General features: G+C 42.4%; 1 protein-coding gene across 1 annotated transcript in view; it reads left to right on the top strand.

Moving 5' to 3' along the window:
* The window catches only part of prkab1a (protein kinase, AMP-activated, beta 1 non-catalytic subunit, a), a 306,897-nt gene that overhangs the window by 103,471 nt on the left and 180,043 nt on the right, over positions 1 to 23,383 (top strand). The window lies entirely within an intron of this gene.

Here is a 23,383-nt window from a genome sequence, read left to right as displayed (position 1 = left end):
ACAAACACTTTCAACATTTTATGATGACTGACCAACAATCAAAGGACCTGAAATGGGGTTTCATCCTCAAGTTTAAGCAATTGTTTGTCTTGTAATAATCATCAGAGTAAATTTTATTCTTTACTTAGCTCATTATTCCCATTTCCAGTCATGAAGTCAAAGTTAACCAAAATATAAGTGAATCTTTCCTTGTTTGAAGAAAATAGTTCTGAGCATTACAGCTTGGAAAATGACAATAGTACTTGTTTAAAGTTTTAAAATATTGATTTCAAGACTGCCGTAGTTGATATGGGCCGAGTTTAAGTTTCTTATTTTTCACAATTTGTCAAGTAACAGTTTCTTCTTCAATTGGCAGGGAATGTGCTTATTTTAAGTTGTGTTTTTTTAATTTTATTTTATGAAATTTCAACCTTAACATTTCCAGTGGGATTTCTGCAGTTAGCCACCTGGGATTGAATTTTGATTGGGGCAATCCCCTTTCCGTCTCGCCTTCCTTCCCCAGTGGCCCACTTTGGTTCCGCATTTCACCTCCCTCTTCAGGTGTCCCCGTCTGCCCTCATTTCCAGCTGGCATGTGTGACCGGCTCCCCCGTATGTGCCGTCGCCCACCCGGGTGACAGCTGGTCAACAACGTGGGCGGGAACCTCTTGCATCCAGACGCACCATTCTGCATGACCAGGCAACTGATAATATAAAAAAATAACATGTGAAATGATATAATAATGTGTTAATAATTTCACTCAGAAATCGCTCCAGAGTATAAATCGCACCCCCAGCCAAACAATGAAAAAAAATTGTGACTTATAGTCCGGAAAATACGGTAATAATTAGTTGTTACAAACACCAGTCTCCTTCTTGACTACTCGCGAGTCAGGCATCGCCTTCCTCGTAGGCAAAAAAGAAAAAACAACAACAAAACTCCATGTTGAATCTATTCAATTTTATTTTATCAAGTGACTGCACACAATCAGATCATCTGGATTTAGATATGAATTATTAAACCCTTCCAGGGACAGCGGTTACTACAGTGGACAGCTTTTCAGGTTACAGGATGCATGGAAGGGTTAAGTATGGTCGACTTAAAAAAAAATGTATGGATCCAGATGATTTTAGGATGATGGTTGATGTTCTCCACCACAGATGTATAAAAATAGACAATAGCCTATTCTTATTTTCATATATTTTTCGAATACTCCCTTCCCATGTTTTTGACCATCATTTGGAGTCCCCAACCAACAGCCGAACGTGATGCGTGCATTATATTCAGTCAGAGAAAATCCGACACAAGAAGACATTTAATTACAACGTCACATTGCTTTTCCCTCCCATGTCAGTGATACAAGAGTCATTTTCCCCCCTAGACTTCACATCCAACTTCTCCTCTGTCAGCTCGAAGGTGGATCAGCCTATCTTGCCAAAAGGAACAAGTTTCTGCTGCGTTTTTGTTTCCTAATTTCATGCCATCATGCTGCATTCCAGAAACTCAGATAAGCCGGCAAGTTTCCCTGGCACCGGACTTGAAGAAGTACAAAATGCTCAGTTGTATCTAATTTGTCTGAATCTGATTCAAACATCACAACATAACATTGACATGGAAATAGTTGATGGGTAAATGGGAATAGAATCATTCCAAGAGGTTGGCAATCAGCGAATACATCAGAGAGTTTGAAAACGCACGCGTGCGCCAGTACATAAGCTCAAATTCCCAGGAGCTCAGAGCCAATCGGCAACGAGGAATTCTACTTATGACTGACTTGCAAAAGAAATTCTTCATTAAATGACATGGTGCCGCATCTTGTGTTCGTATTTCAATTATTTGGGGTTGTTCAACGGTCCTCAGCATGGCTCCTCAAAAAGTAAAAAAATAAAAATAATAATAAAAATACAGATAAAAGTGATTGTGTCATTTCGGTCAACTCTCCTCGTTCCCACTGCTGGACTTCCGCTTTGAGATGCAGTCTTTTAGGTAGAATGATCAAGTTTGTACCTCACGCAAAATCATGTCCGGAGTGAGGCTGATACTGAACCTTTGGACTGACCTTTTCAATGCAAGACTACACTCTGAAATCTCAATGGCCTTGAAATCACGAGAAGTAGATTAATGATCACTGGGAACTGTCTGACCGTGTTGAACTTGATTGACAATGGCCCGAAGCACTGATGGAGTGCTCCATTCATTGGCTAGTGAAGCATCCACTCACACACACACACACCTACAAAACTCTACGAATACATGCATGAAGAGACAAGATGTGTATGAAAAAATAAATAAAGAAGAAAAGGGCGAACATTTGCCCAATTGCTCTTATCGAGATCTCGTCTCCGATTCGGCCTCAAGTGGTGCTTGGCCAACACATTTTGACGTGAAGACGACCCGTTTATCCGGAACCGATGTTAAAGGAGAACATTGTAGATCGACTACACTCGCTGCATCTTACTGCACAATGCCTCTCAATCCTGCCTGGCTCATTTCACTTTGGAACAATCGAGATGGGGTGTCTCTAATCCCATCATCAGGGATTAGTGGGCTGCGTGGGGGGAACATTACTGTATGTAATCTCAATTTTATTTCTGTGCCGGTACCGTTATATAGCACTTGTTTGAGGATAGCTTATATTTTTTCTTCGTCTTCTTCTAGGTCAATAGTAACATTCACTGTTAAAATGTTTGGTGGGAATGACATTTTACCGAGTTCATCAATAAACAAAAATTGTCAGCGAAATGAAACAAAGATATGGATTGAAAAAAAAAAAAAAAAAACAATTAGCCCCCACAATGACAATTTTGACATTGTTTCAGCAGCAACAGTGCATTGGGGGAATTAAAAAAAAAAAAAAAACGTGCACGCAAGGAGGACACAGCAAATAAACTATGAGCAGTAATTGAGCAACAGTAATAGTGTGTTGCACCAAACCAGTCCACATTTGTTTCAGTTCTTTCCCCATTGTGTAAACCCAGTCTGACCCATTTGGAAAAACAAGGTTTACTCCACACCACTCGTGAGGCGTCATCTGATGTTCTTCTCTCCTCACCATGTGAATGTGAACACAACCTTGCAACGTTGTAAAAGCGAGGAAAATGTAACTTTCCTTCATTGTTCGTTGTAGGATGGCCATTCATTGCTCTCATGGTGTCGAGTAGCCTTTCACAAGGCCAGTTTGGACTCACTATCTATACTGGGAGCAGCAAGTTGGATGTTCTTTTTTTTTTTATAGCCTTATATTTCCTTTTTATCACTATCCCTAACCTTACAGACTCTGTTGAGCAAGGATATCGCTTAAATTTATTTAATTTTCCATATCAGGCCGCATCGCCACTAAGTTTGTTCAGAGTAATAGTACACTCAAAAGGGATCTATAAGATGTCTGTATAATTTGGTACATGCATACTGTACGTCAGATGTCAAAATAAAAATCGGTACATGCATCTACTGTACATTTTTGTGTTATCATAACACAAATATCAGAGCCAACCCTACAAGGACTATAAGGGTATGGTTTGCGAAGACAGGTGCAATATTTGATCGACTAAAATGATTGACATGTAATAATATTTGACGATGTACTAGCTAAAGGACGAAGAGAAACCTGGATTCCGACATTTTGTCGTAAATGACGAGTTGGTCCCCCCCCCCCCCCAAGTAAATTCAACTTGAAATTCCTTTAGTTTTTGATGCTCCCCCACCCCCACCCCCACCCCCGCCCCCACCCAGTACTCACTGCCATCTGTGCCCATGTTGACAGCTGGACTTTTGGATGTTTTTTGGGTGGGGGGGTTGTTTTGTTTTAGTCCCTACCTTTATATTGCTACATGTTAATGTTTAACAGTGGGTGCAGATGCAGTTGCTGCACACTGTCAACAATTGTGATTGTTGAAATTCATCTTTTGTTGGACATTCCGCCGTTGCAAAGTCATTTTTCTTAAATTCCCGTTTCATCAGTTCAATGCTTCATATCCCCCACATACACTTGACTGCATAATGATGATACCATCGTCCTCCATAGAAATTGCATCTTTGAGGAGCAAAATAATATCCATATTGTCCTGTACATTTACTTGTGGGCCTGAGCCTGCAAAAGGCAAACACTTCACACACAACACTTGGTGTCATTGAGCAATTTTATTGATGGATACCCTCAGAAGCCATAACATTCAAAAGACAAAATACTGTTTACAAAGCATATGCATCATGTCATTTCCTGCATGTTCTAGTATGTAGCATTTACTCATAGCCGCTCACATCTCAAAATAAAATTTTGATTTTGCCAGGACTTTGCTTGGACTCCACAGCATTTTGAATAAAAAGCATATGCATCATGTCATTTCCTGCACGTTCTTGTATGTAGCATTTACTCATAGCTGCTCACATCTCAAAATAAAAATGTGATTTTGCCAGGACTTTGCTAAGACTCCACAGCATTTTGAAACATTCAAGTCATTCATTCATTCATCCATTTTCTGATCCACTTAATCCTCACAAGGGTCGCAGGGAGTGCTGGAGCCTATCCCAGCCGTCTTCGGGCAGTAGGCGGGGGACACCCTAAACTGGTTGGCAGCCAATCGCATGGCACACAGAGACTAACAGCCATCCGCGCTCACACTCACACCAAGGAACAATTTTGAGTGTTCAATCAGCCTTCCATGCATGTTTTTGGAATGCGGGAGGAAACCGGAGTACTCGGAGAAAACCCACGCGGGCCTGGGATTAAACATGCAAACTCCATACAGGGAGGCCGGAGCTGGAATTGAACCCGGTATCTCTGCGCTATGAGGTCAACGCGCTAACCACTTGAACACCGGGCCGCCTACATTTAAATCAAATAAATAATTACATTTGGACTCCGTTTGTTTTGCTTTCAAACAGAAGTAAAATATCTGATGCACAGATGCTTCACAACAAAACCAAGGTTCAACACATTTGCGCCATGAGGGAAACACAGAAACACGTGGAAAAAGATGACTATTTTACCAAGTCCTGAGGAATACTGTTCTCCAATTGTGACGCTCCACATAAGCAAACGTTATACACTTGTCGTAGTGTAATGCCAGAGGTGACGGACTCTAAGTCTGGTCATGTTAACAACACAAGCAAGATGCGCATAGGCCAATATGGTGAACCATGTAACCTCAGGAATTGCGCCTTAGCTCTGGAGTCATCTTGTGTTAAATCATTCTAACCGGGGCTTTAGGACTAATGTATTGGATAAACGATGCTGCCGTCTGTCCGGGAGGTAGAGTGAGGTCGTGACATTGTCTGGAGAAACCCCACGGTAATGTCAACACAATGACTTCAGGCATTGCTCTGAAAACAGCTGGCTTTCAGGTGCTTGAATTCTTCTCTCTTGTTTCTGTCCTCTCGTTATGCAGCCTCTGGGGACAAGCTTCTGGGCAGCTCTTATCTTGGCCCAAAATGATCATGTTGATCCTGTAGGCTTACAGCCCAAATTGGAGAAGTTTCTATATTTAGAAAGACCACCACAGGCTTATCTGAAATATTATTCCTGATGTAGAAGTACAAACATAAGGCTGAGCAAAAATAATCAAGGTTATTCAAGCATAGTGGTTAGCATCTACTCGCCCAATCTGTCTCACGCCCAACTCAGTTCCGAATAATAAGAACCGATAGATTCCAGCTTTCAGGGGTAAAAGACTATATTTGCATCAACATCGCAATGTTTATCTTTTGGTGGATCATATCGATGACACATTGTCCACATATAGCGGCGTTTTGCCCCGCTCACAATTCAAGAAACTGTTATTTTTCCCATTGAAATGAATGGAAATCCCAATTTATTCCAGCCCCCCCCCCCAAAAAAAAACCCACATGAGAAAAAAAAATCACTCCTATTATATGCAGTGAAAACACATAGTAATGACATCGTTAAAAATAATAACTATTTTACAGTTTCATCAATTGAATAACCATTGTGCAGCTCCTTCTGATGTCCCCTCCCCCCCAATGGTCACCTGAGGGTAAGATAGATAGATGGATGTACTGTGCATCGAGAAATCTTAACTCTCTCATCTAATCAGTAATGGCATCAATAACAACGCCACAGAGGATAAAGAATATATGCTTTTTGAGTACAGTTATATTGTGCATGTGTTCAAATGCAATCACTCAATCAACCAATATTCATAGAGCACTTGAAACAAAAATGGTTTCCGGAAATAATTTTTCCTTGTGAGATTATGGGTGGGGAAAAAAAAACGAGCTTATGAATAACTAGAAACCTTTGGAGTATCCTGCAGAGATGATCTTGCAAGTCCAGAGACAGCAGTAGGTTCAAATGCTGTTGTGATGTCTAAACTTGTCACACTTTCACAGTGAGCTTGCACATTCAGTAGCCTACATCTTCAGCCCACACTCAACGGAAAAAATAGTGAGAGAAAACAAGCAATGAAGGTCATAAACCGACATTATGCACATATACCTCCTAACGCGCCGCGGCAACCTTTTCAATCGAATGTGCTATATAGAAAGAAAGAATATTTCAGGGGCAAAAGCCAAGGCTTTGGCAGGAAGGAACCACATTTCACTGAGCGCTGTGCACCTTTGACAGGTAAACGTGACTGTCAGGGACAAGCAAAGATTGATGGAATCTTTTTTTCCCCTTGGCTCAGCAGTCTTTGATCTTTGCGGCATAAGAGAGGAAGAGGGCCAAAGGGAAGGAAGGCAGAATGATAGAATGGAATTCGCATTATTTATTTCCCTGAGTTAGTCTATCACACAACTGCTGAAAGATGTTAAGAGACTGACCCGACAGACCTCCTTCCTATGCGGACCTCCTGTTTGTTGCTGATGTTACCTTAATGTATTCATTTACAATAGCTCAAACACTCAAATACAAATAATTAAACACCTGGCCTGACATACAGACCTACCTGGAAGAGTAGGCATTTCTTTAATTTCTTTCCTTCTAAAGTTTCATGATATCGTTTTTTGTGAATGGAGACTGGGATTTGTGATGTGTTGAACAAACATCTCATTGCGAGGCAATAACCCACAAAATAAAAGTTATTGAAGCAATGGTTACTGCATGCATTCGGTCACCCACCATAACTCAGACATTGTCTTCGGTACACTTTGGTTTAAGCCAATATAGGCCTTAAAAGACCATAAAGCCAATAAAAGTGCTTTAGCTGTCAAACTAACACGGCCCACTGCGTAAAAAAAAAAGTTAAACTGTGAATGTAGATCCCCCTCCCCCACACAAAAACAGACTTGCGACCAATTGTACAGTAAACAAGGTTAAATGAATAAAAGATCCTGTAAGATGCGAGTACAGCAAAAAACTTGTTGCACAACATGAGCGTACAAAAACTGAGCGAACAAAACGTGACGTGGCCAAAGCTCGGTGCGGTTAGAAAAGTGATAATTATACACAAATAAAAAGAATAATAATAAAGCTGATGAATGTAGCCGCAGCAAATAAACCTGAAATTAAAAAAAAATAAAAAAGCAAAATAAGAAAAGGTTAGCACACATGATACAGTGGGCAAGAACTAGCCAGACGGAAAGTAGACAAGGCATCAAACAACTGAGCGCATCAAGGTAAATAAGCAAGTGCGATGTCCTACACCAGCAGTCAGCCGCTTGGAAAGCCGCTGATGTGATTTGAGACGAGCGCACCTCAGGAGGCCCTGCCCACCAAGGCACTGGAACACAAAAACAAACTGAGAGCACAGAAAATGACATGCAGCGCCAATAACGCGTGACAAAATGTCAACTGAACTGATTTCACATACATCACCCGCTATCGTGTTGTGTGAGCTAGTCTTGATTGTATTGTCTGACTTTAGGATTCTTTTTTTTTTTCAGAAACAACATAGCGGCACAATTGTTTGTGTGATATTCTACAGCGATTTGAAAATCCATCCTTATGAACCTCGACAGTTTTTGTATTACCTTAGTGTGGATGTGACAGTGGAAAGAAAGCAAAAAAGCAACAAAAAAAAAAGAAGAATATCAATTTTGTGAAGGTCAGCATCAAATGATCCAGGGGTGTGTTTTTCGCCCATATCCAGACTCTATTCTGTAATCTCTTTGAAAAGGTGTTTTTATCCTGCACTGGCAATATTTTTAAAACGATTTATTTTGCATAAATGACAAAACTTCCTCGGTATGAGCCCTGTGATTCATGCTGCCGTCCTCTCCAGTCAAAATGGAGCCTTTGGATTGAATGAGAACACTTCTTTTAAGTCCTCAGAGCACAACTCTGTGTTTACTTTCTTTCTTTCTGCCCAAGTGGAATTTACTGGGATTAGGTTTACAGCAGCGAGTGCAAACTACTTTCCTTTCAGAATTGCTTCTGCATTGACGATGAATTGAACGCATCAAGGTCTCAGGGCCACATTGACGCACACGAGAGGCACCGGAAAAAAAAAAAAAGTTCTCATTTGCATTACATTTATACTAGCTTTCATGATTTCACTTTTTATTTTTTGCTGTCATAAGGTAGCGATTTCATCATAGGCTGGCATCTGCTAAGTAACAATGACTGAATTTAGAGCTCTGGTTGCCCTCTGCGACACTCCATGTCTTAATCCTGACATCCCTTCATTTTTAGTCATGCATACATTTTGTGACTCCATTTCCTGTGTCATACATGCCCTTAAATCTCCAAAGCCTTTTCGAGCCTTCAGAATATTTTGGTTCGTCTCTCACCCCATCAAGATATTTGATGTGCTACAGTGAAACTCCTCTACAAATTAACCTACATGGGCGAAAATACCCCCTAGTGTGAAAAAATCTTGATACATTAACACCATTCACACTTTCTAAGTATTTGTTATTGTTTCAGATGTAGCAAGAATGTTGCATTTCTAAAATGGCTACAAAACAGACCTTTGGATGTCAAGCAGCTAAGACAAGAAGAGTTCTGACGCCGGAAAAGAGGGTAAAAGTGATCTAAATGAAAGACAGAGGAAACAAAATCAGACATTATCCAGGAAATTGATGTAAATATTATTTTCTTTCTACACTGACTATATAAAAAGTGTCAAATAAGTGTATGCTCATACTTATGCACTATTGGAATAAAAATAAAAGAGTCCACATACGTTTGTGTGTGTATGTTTACATCTGAGATCAATTTTGCTACAGTGAAAAGCCCCGTTATGAAAAATGTCTTGCTGCAAACATGATTTCGTTGTAGAGGAGTTACCACTGTACTAGCATACACTTGTATAAATTCCCAGACAGCCAGTTTGTATAAATTCCCAGACAGCCAGTTTCCCATTTCACGGATGAGAAAGTAAGTGTTGGCTCTGACAATTTGGCATCCGATTCCCCCCATAGTGGTTTGCTCAGTCAAAATTTCCCAGTTTTTTTTTTAAATAACAGCACTGCACTTCATAATTTACGCAGGCAATCACTTAGCGACTTCTGCCATAACAATTCAGTAGCATGTTTAATGACCTGAGATTTGTGTCTCTATTGTCAAATCCTTGCCAAGCTAAACCCATCAGTTGTAAAAACCTGATCTTTTTTTCATGCCCGTGCTCCAATCCCAACACGCATTATTCATCTCGTGTGTGTGCACCCCATAGCATGAAGGCATCAATAATTCCCCATGAGGGAGAAATGCAAATACGCCTCTTCTAATCCTACTATTCTTCCATCTTTCCGTGCTGTTTTTTGAAAATTCCTCAACGCTACCCCCGACCAGCTCGCTCTTTCATCACACTTAAAGGTTCGTACATGATTCAGTGCGGTAACTGCTGCAAGATACTTGAAGCACTGGTGGGCAAATTAGATGCCAGGGAAATTGTGTCACCAATAATCAATTTTCCATGCATATTCACACTACGGGATCCCTTTGATAAATCTGAATAAAATGCCGAGGCGTGCTAAGTCCTTGGGACGAACTCATGTCGAAAAGTCAACAAAAAACAAAAGACAAGCTATGTCCGAATATCAAATGTTATGCATGTGTCAGCAAATTAGGAACTTGTACTGATGAATTATTTATAATTAACCGAATACAATCACTGACTGGACTAATTTACAATTAAGTTATTCTGCTGTCACACTTGGGACTTACAAACGTAGGCTTTTGTGTTCACTGGAGAACATTCTGTTTTTGCATAATCACTCCCTCCCGCTATTCAGTTGCCCGGCTTCCTCTTTTAACAATAACGGCAACAACAGGACATTTTTTAAATTTGGGTTAGTTCCAAACTGACAGAAAACAACGGCCCTTTTGTTGATATTTCCCCCCGTGTCCTACTCAGCAGGTGTCGCTTCATGTTCGCAGCGACAAAAAACTTCCGATCAGGTAGCTGAAAGGAAAGACGACATACACTCTGCTGATTTGTCATCTTGCTTGTACCATTCATCCAAGCGCATTGAGGAAAGGGAGGTTTAACAAGAGAGACACCTTCGCAGAATCTTTGAACATACCAATTGGAAATGACAAGTTCAGTGGTGCATTCAGCCCTACGGGGAAGATCAAAGAGTTGCCGTTCCATGAGACAAGTTACTATGGATCGCAACGAAACCGATAGCCTCTCACCTCAGCTAATTAACACCTGCTTTGTACTAATTAGCTACATCCATCGACATTTCAGAAAGTGCGCTAAAAAAAAAACACTGCATCCAATTTGCAACTGGGTGTCGGACCGCGCTGAGGTCCCGCGAGTCTCCTGTCTTTCTGACTAAATACATGAACAGGTGTTCTACTCACTCTCAGAACAACATGCTAGCATTCATTGTTGGGTATGATTAAACGGCATGATGAAAAACTGCCGCAACACTCCATTGTTGATGTTGGACTTCGAAGCTTTTCATGCCATTTACAATCAATTGTAGAGCGCTCGTACAATTTTCCTTTAGAAAAGGAGAGTTTACAATAAATACTGAGCTCAAATCAAAATGGACGTAGGATGTTAATATCGTCACTGATTGTGTAGTGTGTCACTGGCTTCCTGTCAAGTTCTGGATTGTTTTGGAACGAAGTGTATTCCACAAATGTAGACAGGAGTAGACCCCCCAAAAACACAATACTGACAAGGTTCAACAAATGTCGCTGGTAACAAATTGCCAGGATGATATGAGAATAATATAAATTGCTTGCAAAAGACACGAAAAGACAAGATCACAAAAAATGCCTGTCATAAAACTACAAGGAGATCCAATTCCGGGAAATGAAAACATTAAATAAGAACCATACAATGGAACTACAAAAGAGAGCTGTGAAACAAAGAGACAAACGTCAGGATAATCAAACATTTGAGACATGTGTCGTGAGCAAGGCGAGGAATTGAATTGACAAAGACTTGGCAGCTTGGAAGTCCTTAAATACTTGACTGATTACTATTGGCATCAGGTGTGCAGGCTGGTGGGAAGGCCCTCCACTGCCATCAGCCTGCCGCGTTGTCAAAGTAATGGTCTGGATTGATGTTGACAGTAAAAATGGAATAACCCTTAACTGAAGACAAATCAATTGGATCAAATGTATATTTCCCCTAAATATGCAGGTAATATAAATACCTTGTGGCAGAATATTGGTGGGTCTAAGAATACTGCATTTGTGTGAAAATGGCAAAAAAAAAAAAAAAAAAAAATCCCAGATATCAATAATTTCCCTTCGCTGTGGTAAATCTAGCCACCACCAGATCTGGACAATGAACCCTGAGCATCTTGAAAGAAAAGGGCAACGGCAGTCCAACTTGAAAATATTGCCCACCCTCAGCAGACTTCCATCACAAAGCAGCGGCAGGCTGCTATCTCAAATGTGTTCCATCGACAAACTAAAAAAAAAAATCCCCAGTGCCATTTTTCTATGTAATACCACAGTGGAAAAGGGAAGACGAGATAGGGACGAGTTGACATGTTGATAACATGCAGTCTTATCACGTCATACTACATCATCTGCACTGCTCTCGTATTTTTTTTTGGACCCACAACACATTATTTGGTACCATATTCTTCTGTGTACTACTGTACATATCTTATTTGGTATTTTTTTATACCAAGTATTACCAGAACATATTTTGATAATGTCGCATCTGTGGAAGCAGCTGGTAGAATTTCCTCTGGGGTAATAAACAAATATGTACAGCTATCTTAACACAGAACTTGTTCATGATACATGTTTATCCGGCAAACAATTAAAAGTAGTGACACAAAAAGTAAACATTTTCCGTCTGTCTAGCTCACAGTACAACACAAAAACTAGCAAGAAGAATTCTCCAGACCCTTGAAAATCAATCTTCAGGTTTAAAGTCCGACATAATGTTTACCAAGTTCTGTGGTAACCTCTACTTACGAACATATTCATATGAAATTTTAAAGTTACAAAACGCCCCAACAGGAAAATATTGCCTCTTGTTACGAAAGAAGAAAGGTAAAAATACGGCTACTCGCAACGATGAGTTTCCTGGAAGCAAGATATGTATAACTGCTCTGCCATTGGCTATTACTGAGCATCTTCCTGGCATCCCATTGGCTAAGAGGGACCTTACCGTAAGTGTCTATCTGTGTAGATATATATCGATAGCTATGGATCCATGCAGTGTCGCGTTCAGACAGTTTTACGTAAATGGGAATCACCGAGAAAAATTGTTTACTAGTCAGGCGATCGCTCACTATGCTTATGTTTGCCTTGGACATTTTCGAATGAGTGTTCAAAGCCGACAAAAGCAAATGAACCTTGGATGACTGGTCCCGAAACCTTTGTTTTTGTGTTGCAGGTGATGTTTCAGATAATCAAGGAAAAGGACAGTCAGTTCTGTTGCCTGATGACAGGGAGTAACTAAGCCACTGGCCCTGTAATTAAGCATCGGCAGGTATCTTGTGCGTGGAATGCTTAATTTCCTTCCCCACAGTCAATTTACTCCCTGCCACTTGTACTTTTATGTGAGTGAGCTAGTGTGACAGTGTTTGAAAAAGACTCTTGGCACAGGTTATCAACCTTCGAAACAATTCTCCCCCCCACCACCCATTTGACAAGGAGGCATTTCGTATTTTAGTTGAGGCGCCCGTTTAAGTCGAAGCTTTTAGCCGTCCCTCCATCCCTGATCAATCTTGTTCAGCCGCTTGACTTTCACCGTCTTGTCAGTGCCCCTAATCCACTTCATTCTCCCTCTTTATTGTTTTCTCTTTCATTTGTCACAGTAATGTCCCAAATAAGGTTGTGCTGTGCTTTTTGGAGTCCGTAATTTTTCAGAAGTTCCTTTTTTAAAGTGTGATTTTTACTCTCAAGCGCCATTCAACTCATTTGCTGTCCCTGAGTGCATGGGTACAACTTCATGCATTATGTTGCATCTTAGCTGAAGTGTAAAATATATGTGGATTCGATTTGGACTAATACCAGTTGTTGCGGAGTCTCGTAAAATAGTATTTGCAGTCCATTGTCTTATTACGGTAGACTTTAATTTCACAAACTAAAAGGCTTCATCGTTGAATTTAGCAGTGAGGTCATTCCATGTACCGTAATTATATAATTTTCAGAATCAAGCTGAACTAACTGATGCTAATGATGCATGTATTAATACGTACAAGGTGTTGTCATACATGGCATGAAAAAAAAATCAGCAACAGTTCCAGTGTGTTTTCAGTAATTTTCGTTTTTGACCTTGATGTGGCTCTTACGGTTCAGACACTTAGAGTAAAAGTTACGGTCGTAAAAGATGTACTCGCACCCTCTTCTGCAAAAGATGTAAAATTTATAGTTGCTACCAACCATGACCTAAGCTTAATAAGGTCAGGGGAGAAGAGAATCTTAAGATGCCCCAACGTAAAAAAATAAACTAGCCTGCATGGTTATCTTTCATCCTGATTTAAATGCATTCCATTTTCAGAGCGCTGATTAAATCAATGTGGGCAAAACAAAAAAAAAACAAAAAACAGAACACCTCCTAGCTTTGTTTGTTAACAATGCTCAGTTTGAGGTTTGCAGCTTCTTAAATGATAACATGATGAAAGCTGGATTCTGTTCTAGTTTGTCTCCAGAGGTATGACTCACTTCTTTGGAAGTTAGCAGGCAGGAGCCTTCATGCAAACAAGAACTTTACCAAAAATAACATTCGGCAAACTTTCAAAGACAGACGTGTTTCAACGGGTGTAAAGATCTATTTCTTGCATTGAGTAGAGGCATTTCTAGAACCCCCCCCCCTCTTTTTTTCTTTTGGCCCGATGGCAACATAAGAGGACAATTGGTGATTCGAATTCTTAACATTTTAGCCTCATGAGTTGTAGGTGAACTGTATTCCATTCATTTTTTATTTATTTTTAAAATGCCTGATTGAGCCTTTTTAACATCAATGAAAACGGATGTTCTCAGCAGAGGCCCGCGAGGGAAAAGTAGAACCCAACAGCTGTGAGTGTGTCACACATTCAACCATTAGCAAAGACACACATGTGCAGTCACAGCTAAGTAGATATCAAATTTGATTGATGTCACGATGATACACGAGTGAATATAGAACGACTTAATTTTTCGGCAGTTTTTGATTTCGTCATATTGAGTTCATGGAAAGCCCTTGAACATGTATCGCACTTCTTACCATGTTAGCAAATCTGAAAACGAAGTCATGATTTATACATGTGGAATGTGTGAATGTCAAGCATAAAAACGAATAAAAATACTCGTCGGCTCTCATTTTAAAGCTGACCTCCGACACATGGCTTTTAAATATTCATCTCTCAATGGAAGTCAGCAAACTTAATTAGAAATCAAGGTCATACAGCACATACATCCCTAGAGATGAAAAATAGCCTCTTGTCTCCAGTCCTTTCCTGTTCCCAATCATCATTTTGTGACTGAACTGCAAGTTTGCAACTTATATGTTGGTAACTTTAATGGTTAAGAGGAACAACACCAGCTTGGGACTGCAGGACAATCTCTCAAAAGGAAATACAGGCAAACATTTGCCATGATTACAAAAAATAAAATCAAATCTCTGTTAACAATTCAGGCATTTTAACGCTCTCATGTAGAGCGGTTACTACAGTGGACAGTTGATCATGTTAGCATGGAAGGGTTAATCATCCTGTAAACATTGTTTACACCATACAGACATGACCTAAGAAAGGATATTATCATTGAGTTGTACATGGTTGTGTACTGAATTGCTAAAATGATCAGTCTAGTAAATATGGATACTTTCTGATGCGCGAAAAGTGTTTTTCGGGCCTTAAACACAAATAGGATTCTGCGCAAGTTCACTTCAACAGACAGATGCAGACACTGTGCAAATGTGTTGAAAATGTCTTTGAGTGCGAGGTCAAGTCAGAAAGTAAAGCTTATTGAAATCCTGCGAGGAACCTTCAGAAACTTCTTCGACAAGGTGGATAATCCAAGTGAAGCAAATACTTTTGGCTACCTTTTGACACAGTAGGGCCGAATTTAAGCGTGTTATTTTTTTTTTCCCCCACAGTATCAGACATTATGTGTTTTCTGTTCAAGTGCCACTGTTATTTTTTTGCCAACTTTAGCGGCAGTTCCCTTTTTTTTTTTTAAATAATATTTTTATGGGGGGGTCCATCATGGGATGTTAGAGTGCCTAAGGTCATTCTACTTTGCAATACCACCTTCATGAGTGCTGCTCATGAAGATGCAAACATGGAAGGCACAAAGGAAGGCTGCACAAAAGCTTAATACAAAAAGGCTTCTACGCAGAGCATTATCCAAACTATTTATTTATTTATTTTTTAATGTTGACTGCTCATACGAGGTCAAAGTGGAGGCACGGCACAATGTGTCAAAGGAAAGTGCCGAAGGGAACACTTCACTTTGGCCTTCCGTTGAGAGCAACAAATGTGGGAGAAATGTTCTTTTTTCATGCTGCAGCCTAACTGAAAATGTATGAGATTGAAAAGGCGGCATAGGTTCTTTGAGGACAACACATCTAACAGCTCAGTGGAGCTCTTTTTTTTACCTCCAGTTCATGGCTTTGACACCAGTGAAATGTGTACAACACTTGGTGTAAAAGAAGCCGAGTGTGAGAAAGAGAGCACGCTTGGGTGTCTACGAGCTATGCGTTTTCCGAGCCCCTTCCAGCTGAGATTTCAGTGTTACGTCACCATCACACAGCCTGAAAGGTCATCTGGAATCAGAAACTGTGTACGACACCAAATCACCTGACCTTGGCAATCAACCTCCAGCTGGGGGCTTTTTCCATCTTCAAGACTCAGACAAGGCTTGTGTGTGCGCACAGAGGTGAAATAGACTGACCCTTCAGCCAGTCACATATTTTGGAACATTTTATATAAGTTGGACCTTCGCTGAGAGAACCTGACTACCTTTCCAATATGGAGCAATTAGCTGTAGTGTTATATCATATCCTGTGGTAGTACCTTTTTTTAAATAATTTTTAAAAATATTGTAACCGATACAGAAACAAAGTAGATGTACCCAATGACATATTGTTGAGTGCATATTCATGTAGAGGGCGGCGCGATCAGCGATCTGGTCCACCCTGGATCAAATTTCAGAACGGCACACAGGGGCTGTTTATGCACTCAGAGCAGAAATGCTTCCTCCCTTCGTCTGCGAGACGCTTAGTCAGTTTGAGTCAAAAATCAGCACCAGCTAGCGAGCCACCGAACGACAGCGAACGGCGAGGGAGAGTACCAGCTAGCGAGCCACCGAACGGCGGGTTACCGGGCGACGGCGAATCGGCGAGGGAGAGCACCAGCTAGCGAGCCACCAAACGACGGCGAACGGCGAGGGAGAGTACCAGCTAGCGAGCCACCGAACGGCGAGCAACCGAACGGCGAGCTACCGGGCGACGGCGAATCAGCGAGGGTGAGCACCAGTTAGCGAGCCACCGAACGACGGCGAACGGCGAGAGAGAGCACGAACCAATTCGCTCAACGGTGGAAGCCAAACGACCTATTGCTCGCCAAACGATCTGCTGCATGCTAAACCTGCTGCTAGCCAAACAACCCGCTGCTAGCCAAACCACTCGCTGCTAGCCAGACCACCCACTGCTAGCTAAAACACCAGTCGACCTACACCATACTCTACGCATGCCTCCTCTTGCCTCTACGTCCGGCTGCAGAAGCTGCATCCGCCTTGCCGAAAAGATTGCTGAACTGGAGCAGAGAATCTCCACACTTCACTATATCCGAGATGCTGAGCTGCAGATGGACACAATCATCTTCGGTCCTGGACAACCAGAGTTGCCATCTTTCACCGACACAGCTGCTGCCGCCAAACCTGCTTCTCCCACAGTTGACAAGACCACCACTCCCGATCCCGCACCCGAAGACTCCCTGCCACTCGTCGATCCAGATGACACCTGGGCACGACTGGGTGCCAAGCCCAGGTTCATGTCCAGCTCCACCCGCCACGAACCTGTGTCAGAAAATCCTGTCCACCCTTTCTCCTCCATTGCTCACCGCCGTTCTATCCCTCAGTTCACTCCGGCCCCGCAGCACACTGTCCCTGGTCTACTCCCGCACACTTCCCTCTCCACTTCACCGCCACAGACTGAACCTGTGCCAGGATCCACTCTCCCTTCACCCACCCCTGCCTGTCCACTTCGCCCCCTTTTTCCTCCGACCACCCTGATTGTTGGTGACTCCATAACCCGAAACCTCAGATTCTTCAACGCAACAACACACTGCTTCCCCGGAGCCACTGTTCCCATCATCCTCGCAAAACTCCCCAGCCTGCTTCATCTACTCCCACCATCTGTCCATCGAATTATTGTACATGTAGGCTGCGTTGATGCATCCCACCGGCAGTCAGAAATCACCAAAGGTCACTTCAACAAACTTCTTCAGTTCCTTAACTCGACCGGGAAATCAATTTTCATTAGCGGCCCACTCTCTCCGCACCGTGGCATGGGCATTTCAGCCGTATTCTTAGCCCCCACACCTGGCTACAAACTGCCTGCAGGACACATAATGTGGGCTTCATTGACAATTTTGATATATTTTGGCGCCGTCCATCCCTTTTAAAGGCGGACGGTTTTCACCCCAACAAATTAGGCAGCAGAATACTGGCAGCAAATGTCCAGCATGCTGTCCACCACTCCACAAGCTGACTAATCACAAATCACACACCTGCACCTTCCCCTTCCTCCACTTTACCAACACCCGGCACTTCAGCTTGCCATAGTCCCCTCTACAGGCCCCAGTTGTCACTGTCTCATCCTGATCCTGCTGCCATCTACCCCATTCAATCCATCATCACAGCCAGACACCTGCACTACTATGATAACAAGAGAAAATGTTTTAAAATATCAAATACCAACCTCCGCCCACTCCCCCAATCCACACTGTCACCCACACACCACAAAATCCTCAAACTGGCTCTATTTAACACCCGCTCACTCAACAACAAAGCACTCTTCTTACACGAATTCATAACTGACAATAACCTGGACTTCCTCTTTATCACCGAAACCTGGCACAAACACTTGGACTACTTCTCACTCAACCAAGCCACCCCACCTGGTTACACCTACATCGACAAGCCCCGCCTCACTGGCCGAGGTGGTGGGGTGGCATCAGTCCATAAAATAGAGTTTAAAATCAGCACTATATCCACCTCACCCACTGAGTCCTTTGAACACATCACCTTCAAATTCCCTGGTCGCTCCCCCCTGGTCATTGCTGTCATTTACCGTCCCCCAAAATTCAACCCATCATTTTTATCAGACTTCTCAGATTTTGTCACACAGCTTTCACTTATCTCACCTTTCACTCTGCTCCTTGGCGACTTTAACTTCCACATCGACGATACCAACTGCAAAAATGCCTCTGAATTTCTTGACCTTTTGGACTGCCTTAACTTCACTCAACATGTCAACTTCCCCACCCACACCCACGGTCACACTCTGGACTTGGTCTATTCCACCGGTCTCACCATTGAAAAACTCTCGAGCACCAACCTCAACATTTCCGACCACCTGGCTATCACTCTGGACCTCCACCTCCCTACCCCCATTCCCAAGGTAAAGCGCACCATATTATTCAGAAACCTCAAATCCGTTTCCCCAACTGACTTCTCTACCTCCGTCCTCAACCACTTGTCCATACTACCTCCTCCACTGTCCCATGACCCCACTGTTCTCACCAACTACTACAACAGCACTCTCTCCTCCTGTCTTAACCAGCTCGCCCCCATCAAAACCAAATCTGTCTCCTTCACTCGCTCAGCCCCCTGGTACACCCCAGTACTCCACAAACTTAAAACCTGAAAACGCCAGTTAGAAAGACTCTATAAAAAATCTGATTTAACTGTTCATCTCCTCGCCTACACTGATCACCTTCAGTTATACAAGACCGCACTCAACTCCAGCCGTTCCACCTACTACTCCAACCTAATCCACACCGACTCCAACAACCAAAAGGCTCTCTTCTCCACCGTCAACAAACTCCTCAAACCCAGCGACAATATTTCAACCTCTTTGACCGTTGACAAATGCAACTCATTGCTATCCCACTTTCTATCCAAAATCGACATCCTCTACAGTTCACTCACCACCTCACCTGTCCCCCCTCCCTTCTACCAGCATCCATCACTCCAACTACTTCACCTCTCTCTGAATTCACACCTGTCTCCATAGCCGAACTCACCAATATCATTTCAACAATGAACTCCTCCACCTGCACACTGGATCCCATCCCATCTTCCTTCGTCAAGCACTGCTTTCCCGCCATCTCCCACCTCGTCATGAACATTGTCAACTCCTCCCTCAACTCTGCCTATGTCCCCTCCTCACTCAAACTGGCTGCCGTAACCCCCATCAAAAAACCTGGACTCAACCCTGACATCATGAGCAACTTTCGACTCATCTTCAACCTTCCCTTTCTGTCCAAAGTCATAGAATGTGCTATCACATCTCAAATTAAAACCTACCTAAACAACAACCAGCTTTTTGAACAATTTCAATCTGGATTCCGCACACAACACAGCACTGAAACAGCCCTCCTTAAAATCACCAATGACCTCCTCCTCGCCTCTGACTCCGGCCTACTCTCCATCCTCATCCTTCTTGACCTTACAGCTGCCTTTGACACCATCAACCATTCTATCCTACTCTCTCGCTTACAATCCCTAAACATCAACGACAAAGTCCTTACCTGGCTACACTCTTATCTCACAGACAGGAAACAATTCATACACATAAACAACTGCTCTTCCTACACTGCCCCACTGTCCCAAGGTGTCCCCCAGGGTTCTGTGCTTGGTCCTCTTCTCTTCATTCTCTATCTTTTACCCCTCGGCCAAATCATACGTCATCATGGTCTCCAGTTCCACTGCTACGCTGATGATGTGCAATTGTACATATCCACCAAATCATTTACCCCAACAACCCACTACACCCTGTCCAACTGTCTCTCAGATGTCAAATCCTGGTTGCAAACAAACTTTCTCACTCTTAACTGTACTAAATCTCAACTGCTTATAATCGGTCCTCGGTTCCTCACCCAAACAACCACCAACTTTACCCTCACTATAGATAACTTCACCCTGTCCCCCTCCTCTCACTGTCGCAACCTCGGGGTCCTTTTTGATAATAACCTCTCTTTCGATCAACACATCAACCAAACCACCAAAACTGATTTCTTCCACCTCAAAAACATTGCTCGTCTCCGCCCATCACTTTCTTTCAACGCTGCTCAAACCCTCATCCACGCCTTCATCACCTCCCGCCTTGACTACTGCAATAGCATTCTCTATGGTACAACCTCCAAATTCCTCAATAAACTACAGTACATCCAGAATGCCACCGCCCGCCTACTCACCCACACCCGCACTCGTGATCACATCACCCCCGTCCTTAAAAACCTCCACTGGCTCCCTGTTCCCCAGCGTATTCAATTTAAACTGCTCCTACTCACCTATAAAGCCCTTCACAATCAGGCACCCTCCTATCTTTCCGACCTTCTTTACCAATACACTCCTTCCCACAATGTCCGCTCCTCAAACACAAACCTCCTCGCCATCCCCGTGACCAAGCTCAAAACCTGGGGGGACCGAGCCTTCTCTGTCGCCGCCCCCACCCTCTGGAACGCTCTACCACAACACATCCGCAACTGTACTGACCTCCAATCCTTAAAATCATCCCTAAAAACTCACCTGTTCTGCTATGCTTTTAATACCTTTTAATCTTTTTTACCAATTGTTCTTTTGTTCATCCAAATGAACTTTTGTAAATTATGTATGCTTGTTTTAAATGCACATTTTTATCCTGTGTTTTTATGCTCTTGTAAAGTGTCTTTGAGTGAGATGAAAAGCGCTTTAAAATAAAATGTATTATTATTATTATTAAAACTAAATGCAGTAAAGACACATATACTTGAGCTTTGATAATGTTTGGATGTGCAGTGCTGTTGTTGAGCCTGGAGCAATGGCTCAGCATGTAGCCAAAGAAAAGCACAGCAACAGTTTGTCATGGAAACAACTACAATCTAAGCGTGGACTGGCGTAGACAGTGACAAAAACTAAATTCACCTCCAAAGATTTTTTTTTCAAATCATATAAACTGCTGGACTGTTTATTACTTTTATTAGTTATGTATTTTTATTCGGAATTATTTTAAAAACAATGACGAGCCTGTAAATCCTGAAATATTTTGATTAATCTTTTGGACAAAGTCATGCACTGTCAATTCAACAATTCATTGAAAGAAAACTTAACAACAATGGTCGGTAAACCACAACAAAAACTTTCAACGTCTCAATAATAGCGGCGAGCGTGGCTGCTTTTACAACAGCTCCAATCATTTTTGTCCTTCTACTCCAGGGGTGCCCATTAGGTAGATCCTGATCTACCGGTAGATTTAAGACGGGTCCCAACTAGATCCGAGGAGTGTCGAGAAGAAAAAAAACAAACAACCATTTGTGTGTCTTTGTACATGTTAGTAATATATTTTTTGTGTTAATATACACTGCACACTAATCAGTCTCAGATCCCGTGAGGTTAGTTGATCAAAAAGTAGATCTTCGATCCAAAAGGTTTGGGCACCCCTGTTCTACTCCTTCCTTTCAAAACTTTGCTAATGTAAATTGGGAATTTCTCCATTGTGAAATGAATGAAGGTTTTCTTACTCCTATTCTTATTCTTAACTCGTCATGTGCCTTTGAGCATCAATTACAGCTTGACTACGACGTCTCATGCTGTTCTGAAATCGAATTATTGTCTGCTGAGGCATGGCATCCCACTCTTCTTGAAGGGGGGCCCTCAAGTCATTGAGGTTCTGATGTGCAGAGTTTCAAACCTCTTCAGGGTGACTCAGCTGACACTGGTTTTCAATTGGATTCGGGTCTGGAGAAAGTGCTGGTCATTCCATTTGAGGTGGATGAGTCTCCCAACAGCCGTTCCCTGGTGATGCGACCTCGATGAGCTGGAGCATTGTCATCTATGTAGATGAAATTAGGCCCTTGTTGTTCATGTAGGGGCACAGTCACTGGATTAATGATGATATTCGGGTACTATGGGCTTGTCACAAAGCGTAAGGCAGTTCTGTCCCCACTGGACACACCTGCCTACACTGAAACACTGCCACCACCAAAAACTCTTCTGGTGACAACAGTGGCTGATGCAGAGCGCTCGCCTTGACGTCTCCAACATTGTTGGTGGCCATCATTTCTGCTCAAAGTGAATTCACTTTCATCCGAGAACAGCACTGAGGCCCACTGGTCGCTCATCCAGCATAAATGCTCCCTGACCCATGCAAGATGATGACGCTTGTGCCTGGTGGCTTGGCCAGATACCCTAGCAGATGGTCTAGCACACAGACGACCTTGATGTAAATGGTTTTGAATGGTCTCCCTTAAACATGCCTGGAGTTGAGTGGCATTCATCATCAGGTTTCTCATGGGATGTGGCCAAAGGAAATCCACTTCTACTTCTTTCTGTGACTCTTCCGATCTCTTGGTGGCTCTGTTGGAAGCTGTTATTGACACCCTGTGACACTCTAAACTCAGTAGCTACTTGCGTCTGAGAACGTCCTATTTGAAGCATCTCAATGGGAAAGTACTGTTGATCCATTGTTAGGTGTCATCTTGGTCTCATGTTGTCAAAACGTGAACAGCATGATGAGGACGACCGTTTAAACATCAGCTCTAATTGAACCAGGTTATTTATTGGTCGATTCAATGCTCAGCCTCTCGTTAGAAAACAGCAACTTGTGCAAAATGTACCGAACATTTAACAGTTGCACATGTGCATTCAAAATCTTAGAGAAGGTCAGATTAAGTTCACCTATAAAGGTTTGAAGGCATTTTAGGCTCGTCGTAAAAGTTCATCTGAAGCCAAATGTCACTTACTTTTTGGGAATAGTGTGTCTGTATAAGTCAAGTGACGCTCCATTGAAATATTGCCAGCGGTGTTAACATTGCAAACTCCCACTTTAAACACTCAGTTGCTGTTGTTCCGCATGCGTTATGTACAAGCTGTAGATACAAACACAGAAAT

The sequence above is a fragment of the Hippocampus zosterae genome, chromosome 18 (assembly GCF_025434085.1).
Source record: "Hippocampus zosterae strain Florida chromosome 18, ASM2543408v3, whole genome shotgun sequence".
NCBI lineage: Eukaryota > Metazoa > Chordata > Actinopteri > Syngnathiformes > Syngnathidae > Hippocampus > Hippocampus zosterae.
The sequence above is the reverse complement of the archived record's forward strand: the minus strand, read 5'-3'. Positions and strand labels throughout refer to the sequence as shown.